This window comes from Falco rusticolus, chromosome 4 (genome assembly GCF_015220075.1).
Source record: "Falco rusticolus isolate bFalRus1 chromosome 4, bFalRus1.pri, whole genome shotgun sequence".
NCBI classification, from domain to species: domain Eukaryota; kingdom Metazoa; phylum Chordata; class Aves; order Falconiformes; family Falconidae; genus Falco; species Falco rusticolus.
The window spans coordinates 3,805,626-3,813,679 of NC_051190.1; positions in this window are offsets into that span (position 1 = coordinate 3,805,626).

The following is an 8,054-nucleotide window of genomic DNA, read 5'->3' on the forward strand; positions in this document are numbered from 1 at the left end:
TGCCCCCAGCAGCGGCCCAAGGCCGTGTGTGCTTTTCGCCCCCGCAGGGGGCTGTGCTGCTCAGAGACATCCTTAAAACTGCCAGCACCGTGCTACGTATCTCACACATGCCCGTGTATACGTGTGGTTATATATTGCATCACAGACTGGTTCTGTGTATTGAGTCTGGCTCAGGCAGCTGGAATTATTTGTGTTGAACTGCTTATCTGCAAAACCAACTGCCCTTTAGATGACGTGGTGAGTCAAGATGCTCATAAATATCAGCTTTACTAATAAAATACTTTGACACAGCACCTTGCTCTTTGTACCAAAGATTTGCTGAATTGCATTCTCGTCATTTCCAGTGATAAAGCTGTGAAATGAAACTGTTTCATGGCAGAGACAGTGGAAGTTAAATTTCCCGTAACTAGTTGTGCAGGAAGAGAACAAACTTCTTTTTGACTGAGCCAGCCAGGCCGTCTTGTCCTGAATTGCTCTGACCCAGTGTGGGTTTGGGTGGCTTCATGGTTATTCTTTTCCAGGCTGGATATATATTTCTGGTGATCCATGGTAACCTTCGAGCAAGAGCAGAGGTATGAGTAGTCTGTCAGGCTGGAACAAAGGCTTTCTGTATCCGGTAGCCTGCAACTCGGAATTCAGCAAGCCATTGAATTCTAGCATATTGATCAACCAGGACACAGAAAGTGTTAAAGAGGAAATGAGACATCGCTGTGCCTATGCTCTCATGTAATTAGCACTTCTTATGCTTTCAGTGTCTGAGCAAAGCACTTCAGGGAATTTAGATTACTTAGGAAGAAATATCACTAGAGATGTTTCTTTAGTATTTAGAGGTAATTGTATGACCTTATTGTAGTGGAAAAACAAAGGTACTACTTCTATGAAGACAATTATAAATCAGGTATTCCGTTATCCTTGCTATAGATCATTACAAACTTTTTCAGTCAACTGTCATTGTTGCTGCTTGTCATCGTGAGCCTTGAACTGCTTTTAAACCAAAGAATTCCCCAAACAAACCCCATGAATTGTCACATTATGTTGTTACGCTTATGTGAGGGATCTTTCATTAGTTCTCTCAAGTTGTGAAAGCTGTAAATAGTGATTTGAATGTTAAAATGCTTGTCTTTGATTAATCCCCAGACTCCATTGAGGTTAACACCTGTTTCATGCAAAGATTACCAAAACCAAAATGTGTTTGAGCCAATTCTAATTTCTATCTGGCTGTATTTGAGTCATTTATCAGAGAAGAATACAGTGTGCTAGAAAACACTCTCCAGTAGCCTCTTTACTAGCGCTGCTCTAGTATTTACTAGAAAACAGTGCCAAAACATGGTAGAAGAGCCCCTATACTGGCCTTAGTCACAGTTTCCTTTTTCACTCGGTTAACTCAGTTCAACAAGAGAAGTTAATTTTCAACTCTAACGAATGGCTTGAGCTGCAGAGCCTTTGCTACAGGTACAAAGTTACTCACAATTTCCACATTTGATAGTGGAATCTGGGTAGTGAGACTGCATCATATTTCAAAGCAGCTGCTTGAGATTTGGAGTTACAAAGCAAATTAAGTTCTGACCTTCTAAATAAACATATACAGTGATCTCATATGAAACACTGAACAACACAGGGAGGAATCCTGAATGTATTACCTGTTCTTCTGCAGCACTGCTTGAAGGAGCAGAGGGTAGGGGTTCGAAGTAAATTTTCTAACTATGCAATGACTCAGTAAGTTTATGGAGTACTGTAGTTCTATGCAGTAGCAAGCATTCATTCTTAATAACTTCCAGTGTGGATATAGAGCAATTGCCAAAACTGTTTGTGAAAGCCAAGATGACTTGAATTATAGCTTGGTTGGTACGTTATTTATACTGTTCCAAGATAAATTTTTCAGCAAAGTTCAACATTTCCTCCTTGTATTCATAATGCAGGCATATTATTTGATGTGTTAATGCTCCTTATGTGGCACAAACTTTCTTTGATTAGACTGGTTAAAAGAATGCTTAAGCATCTGTATTAATTGATAGCTTTATAGCCTGCCAATTTTACTGCTGAGTCAGCTTGGACAGATTGATTTCTTTGAGACAACAAAAGCAGTAATATATTGTACTTTCTTTTTAAAAAGAGTTATCTGTTAAATAGTTAAATGTTACTTTCACTTACAAATATAATATATACAAAATTACTTATACATTTGTATACTTTTATAAAGTATAAGAACTACTTATTTGTCGGGGTTTTTGTTCTGTTTTGTGGGGTTTTTTTGGTTTGTTTTTTGAACTCATAAAGTCATGCTCCCATACTCACCATTACCTGACATAGCTCCATATATTTGATATATAAATTCTTGGTTGTACATATTAAAACATACATATTTTGTGACTTGAGTTTATGAGAGCAAACTGCTCTTCTTCCCATCATTCAATACTTCTGACATTTTTTGAGATTCAGTACTTCTACTCTTTAAAAATTTACCTGTGTCTGTAATCATGTGGGCTCTGGCTTTGTACTTCCAGAGAGGGGGAGGTTATCTTGAAGAGGTCTTAGATTTTACTATTCCACAGGTAAGGCTGGCTGTTTGAGTCTGCTGAGCCATGTAGCCTGCAGTATTATGGGGTGTGTTCTTTTACAAACTTTGATTGTTCTGAATTTTAAGCAGAAGGATTTTGTAATAATAGACAGTTTAGTAATTCAGCACTCAAAGAGTTGTCCAAGTGGGAGACCAGTGACGAGTGGTGTTCCTCAGGTGCCGGTACTGGGACCAGTGCTGTTCAACATTTGTGTTGGTAACATGGACAGTGAGGTCAAGACACTAAGCTGAGTGGTGTCAACACACTGGAGAGAAGGGATGCTGTCCAGAGGGACCTGGACAGGCTTAAGAGGTGGGTCCATGCAAGCCCTATGAAGTTCAATGAGACCGAGTTCAAGGTCCTGCACCAGGGTCAGGGCAACCCCTGGTATCAGTACAGGCTGGAGGATGAAGGGACTGAGAGCAGCCCTGCCAAGTGGGACTTGGGGGTACTGGTGGGCAAAAAGTTCAACATGTTTTGCAGTCCAGAAAGCCAACCGTGTCCTGGGCTGCATCAAAAGAAGCGTGGCCAGCAGGTCAAGGAAGGTGATTCTCCCTTCCACTCTGCTCTCATGAGACCTTACCTGGAGTACTGCATTCAGCTCTGGGGCCCCCAGCATAAGAAGGATGTGGCCCTGTTTGAGCAAGTCCAAAGGAGGCAATGAAGGTGATCAGAGGGCTGGAGCACCTCTGCTATGGAAACAGGCTGTGGGAGTTAGGGTTGTTCAGCCTGCGGACGAAAAGGCTCTGGGGAGACCTTATCGCAGCCTTTCAGTACTTAAAGGGGACTTGTAAGAAAGGTGGGGACAGAGATTTAGTAGGGCCTGTAGCAATAGGCCAAGGGGTTATGTTTTTAAACTAAAAAAGGATAGATTTAGATTAGGTATTAGGAAGAAATTCTTCACTGTGAGGGTGGCAAGGTGCTGGTCCAGGCTGCCCAGAGCAGCTGTGGGTGCCCCATCCCTGGCAGTGCCCAAGGCCAGGCTGGATGGGGCTGGGAGCAACCTGGGCTGGGGGGAGGTGGCCCTGTCCGTGGCAGGGTATGGAACTAGATGATCTTTAAGGTCCCTTCCAACCTAAACTATTCTATGACTCTCTGATTCTATGAATGAAATGCTGATTTATGCGTATTTATGTCCAGAACTTTCTCTTTAAAGTTTAGCAGAGTCAGACATTTGTCAGTTAAAATATTAGTAGTTTTGGTTTTAGTTTGTTAATGTTCTAAAGCTATTTTGAGCAAAAATATAATTAGGGAAATTACCTGAATGTTTAATATTTACAGGAGAGACAAACCTTTGTCTTCTCTGTGGATCGGGTGTAGACCTTTTAACTCATTCGCAGAGGGCCAAGATGAATGGATATTTTGAGGACTGTCACTAGTCAAAAGATTTTCTTGCTGTATATGACAGCCTCTCTTTTCCATATCTGTATGTCTATATGCTGTGTGAGAAGTAATTGGGGAGCAGCATATAGACAGAGATGCTCTTTAAGGTAATGGTAAGAATTATGATCAGTTGGGAAGCCCCACAGCTTTACAATGCGTTTGTCCTGGAAATCCTTATGTGCTCATTGTTGTCACACTCAGCCCTTTGTCCCTCCAAGCTGCAGTGGTCGCAGCACTTGGAAGACTCCTGGAGTCTTGAAAAATGATGCCACTTAGACCTTGTCTCGCTTGTGGCCTGTTCTAGCAGAAATTTTGCTTTTGCCTGGTGTTCTGTTATTGTACTAGTGCAAGTGGCACTGAATCCATCAAGTTATAAAGAAGTTGCTGACCAACAAACAGGAATGAATCTGGGGTCTGAAACTTCTCCAGCCAAGGATTTTTGCTGAGTACTTCTCCTTGTAAGCTTGCAGAGCCTAGCCTTGCTCTGAGAAAACTTGTAGTGTCTCTTTCATGGGGGAATCCTAACAGTGAAATAGTTTCTTCTATGCAGTTGTTTGGCAAAGTGTATGACTTTGTCACGTATGACGTCTTTGTTACCCTACACGAGTGCTGAAATTGTTATCAGCCAAGTTTCAGAACAAGCTAGTAATAAAAAAATATTCAATTGCATTCATAAAGTTTTCCATGTTACGCATTTTGAATATCAGGAGCCATAAACTATTTCAGTTCCTTTTGGATGACTCAGTCGTGGATACTGGCTTCACTGTCGTTTGAAATACTATATTCATATACATAGCTTAATCATCTTCTTGATGAATGTAATGCAAATTCTGCTTTGCTTAGTTTCTAGAGACTTTTGTTAATCTTAGTCATCCATCTGTTTTTCTTGTCTGTATTCTATAGAGAATGAAAGCCAGTCATTGCACAGGTTTTATCTCAGAGTGTAAGAGGAGACATGCCCATTAATAGAACAGATTTCTTAAAACACAGCTGTTAATCATAGTTTCAAACACTAAAGAGTTGCTGATGAAATAAAAACCTTGGTTCCTCACAGGCAGGTTTATTTGGCAAATCATCACAGGCCAGTCCCCTAGTTTCGTGTATCTGTGTGGTTTCTTGAGTTGTTTGTTGATCTGTGTCGTCTTGCCGCTGTAGATTGTAGATGCACCTTCAGGAATGTAGGGTAAGGGGAATAAGTGAAATACCTTTAAACAGCGTGTGCGCTTACCGGTATTCCTGCCTTGCATTTCCAGTGCAACCAGAATCCCATGGAACAGCACTGTGCACATGGACGGAGCATTTACCAGTTGGCCTCTATCCTGGTTTCAGCTGGCATAGAGTTCATTTTCTTCCGAGTAGCTGGTACAGTGCTGTGGTTTGGGTTTGGTGTGAGAACAATGTCGATAGCACACCAGTGGGTTTGGTTGTTGCTGGGTGGTGTTTGTACTAAGTCAAGGACTTCTCAGCTTCTCAGGCCCTGCCAGCGAGAGGGCTGGGGGGGGGCACGGGGAATGGGGAGGGGACACAGCCAGGACAGCTGGCCTGAACTGGCCGCAGGGCTATTCCATACCACAGGACATCATGCTGAGTGTATGTAAGCTGGGGGAAGAAGAAGGAGGAGGGGGCCGTTTGGCATTGGTGTTTGTCTTCCCAAGTGACCGTTACGGGTGATGCAGCCCTGCTCGCCTGGGGACGGCTGAGCACCAGCCTGCCCATGGGCGATGGTGAGGGAGCTCCTTGGTTTGCTTTGCTTCTGCCCGTGGCTTTTGCGTTACTGATTAAACTGTCTTGATCTCAACCCACAAATTTTCTCACTTTTACTCTTCCAGTCCTCTCCCCCATCCCGCTGGGGGGAGCGAGTGTGGGGCTTGGCTGGCAGCCGGGGTTGAACCACGGCCGCCTGTGACTGCACAGTCAGGAAATATTGGTTAAAGAACCGCTTGGAAACCCGCATAGTTTGATGACTTCTCATTCTTTGGAGTGAGATTAATGACTACCTGTAAATTTATCAGACATCTCAAAATCTGTGTTTTCACCATTTTCACATGTCTAAGATCCCCTGATACTTGTCATGATAGTTGGATTTTTTAATGGTAACTTTTCCTTTCCCTGGTATGGATTGCTGAGGTAGGGGAGGTTATTCTATTATATTTGGGCCTTTCAAAGTGGTGGTGCTGCACATCAGTCAGGTAAGGGTTTTCATAGTGCCCAAGTCTTCTTTTCGGAGCTGATGCATTTAATTTAGAAATCAGTTTTATATAGTGTAAATCATCTTCCTTGTGTTACTGTTTTCTGCATTTGTTAATCTTATTCTCTTTTTGGCTTAATGATGTTTTAGGGTTGATGTAATAAAATGAAATAAAGATTGTAAAACACTCGACAGTATCAGCCTGGATATCTTTATCTTAGTAAGGCCATATAAGATATCTGAATATGTTTTGTGAATATATATGTCTGTGATATGTCTCTCTGTGTGTATATATACTTGTACATATGTATATGTACACATACATGCTTGAATTTATTTATGAACACATTTTCTTCCTAAAAAACACTGTAAAAGTAAAAAATACTATGAATCTATCAAGAAGTCCCAAGTCTGTTGTTGATACTGTAAAAATTACCCGTGATAAAAGCAGAGGTTCCAGTCAGTTAAACTGCAGCTCATTCCTGCATATATAGTCCTATAGCTAATGCATCCCATCTCGTGGCAGTACTGCTGTTCTGAGAGTTTCTTATCTTTGATGTCTCTGTTCATTAAAGAAGTTTGCTTTATCATTTTTCTACAACTGTGTATTTGGTTTTCAAGACCTTTATCTTCTACTTACTGTTTTTAAAAGGCTTATTTTTTTTTCTCAATATAAGCTCATGTTTAGCATCTTCATTTGAAACGTACAGATCTGTTACCCTCTGAATTGTGTAAGCAGGTTAAACAGTGGCTGTTAGTACTTTCTCTCTTTTTTGATATATTTCCTGCCAGTATTTATACTGTAATTGCTGCTGCTTCTCCTATGTGAAATCTGAAATGTCCTCATAGGAGATTAAAAAACCTGAAATGTCCCATTTTCTTCCTTTAGTACCATAAAGATTACTTCAGCTGTAAAGACTTTGTGTAGAGGTTTTCCAAGCTAAGTCTTATATATCATAGCTTTCTTATTTCCTAGGAACAGTTGCTTTGGCCTTATGACTGGACTAAATTTAGAATATACCCTACAATTTTTTGCTGTATCTAAAAGATGGAACTGAAATGCAGCCAGCAAAGCTTCAGTTCAAGTGCACATTCCAGTTTCCTCAAATATAGATAAGGGGTTTGGTATAACATGTTGGAAAAATGCAAACAAAATGATCTTTCTGTTAAATTCTAGTACTTTCTCTGTAGTTTCAATTGCATGATGTCATGAAATGTAAACAACATACCAGCAACTTATTTCAAATATCATAATAGTGTGTGATTTCACTTTTGCCTGTTCTATTACATCTATATTAAAAGGCGGACTGAAAGATGTAACTTTTTGGTCTGTTTTTAGAGTGTGCCAATTGAGCAGTTGGCAGTTAATGAAATCCTGCCATAGCAAGAATACCTAACATTTACAATGTTCTTCACAATTCCAAACATGAGTGTTTAAAACTGCAGGTAGCAGATACTTTTTGATGTAATTTTATTGCATTGTACTGCAGGAGGTAAGGAGTGTGGCAGTTGTCACAATGCCATGATTCTATCAGTACTTCCCAAACCCTCCTGCAGCTTATTGCTTTGTGCATTTTCAGCTTTAAATTTCCCTGGAACTTGTGCCTTCCTCAAGCAAAATGGTGATACATCTATGGCATAGTAATTTAGTTGCTGGATTAATAAAGCTAGGTTAAGAAAACTACTGATTCTACGCATGGACTGTAAAAGTGGTGTTAGGAAAATATGATGTCATTGACTTAATGTGTTTTCAGCCTAAATTAAAAACATTTTCTCCTGACTTGTAGCCCCATTTTTTGTTCTGAGAGCAAGCTGGCTTTATTACCACTTTTGCTCCACCACCAGTAGTAAAAAAGCTGGGGCCAAATTCAACCTGCAGTATTATTTGTGCTAACTGTTGTCTTTTGAACTGCAGAGGTGCAGAG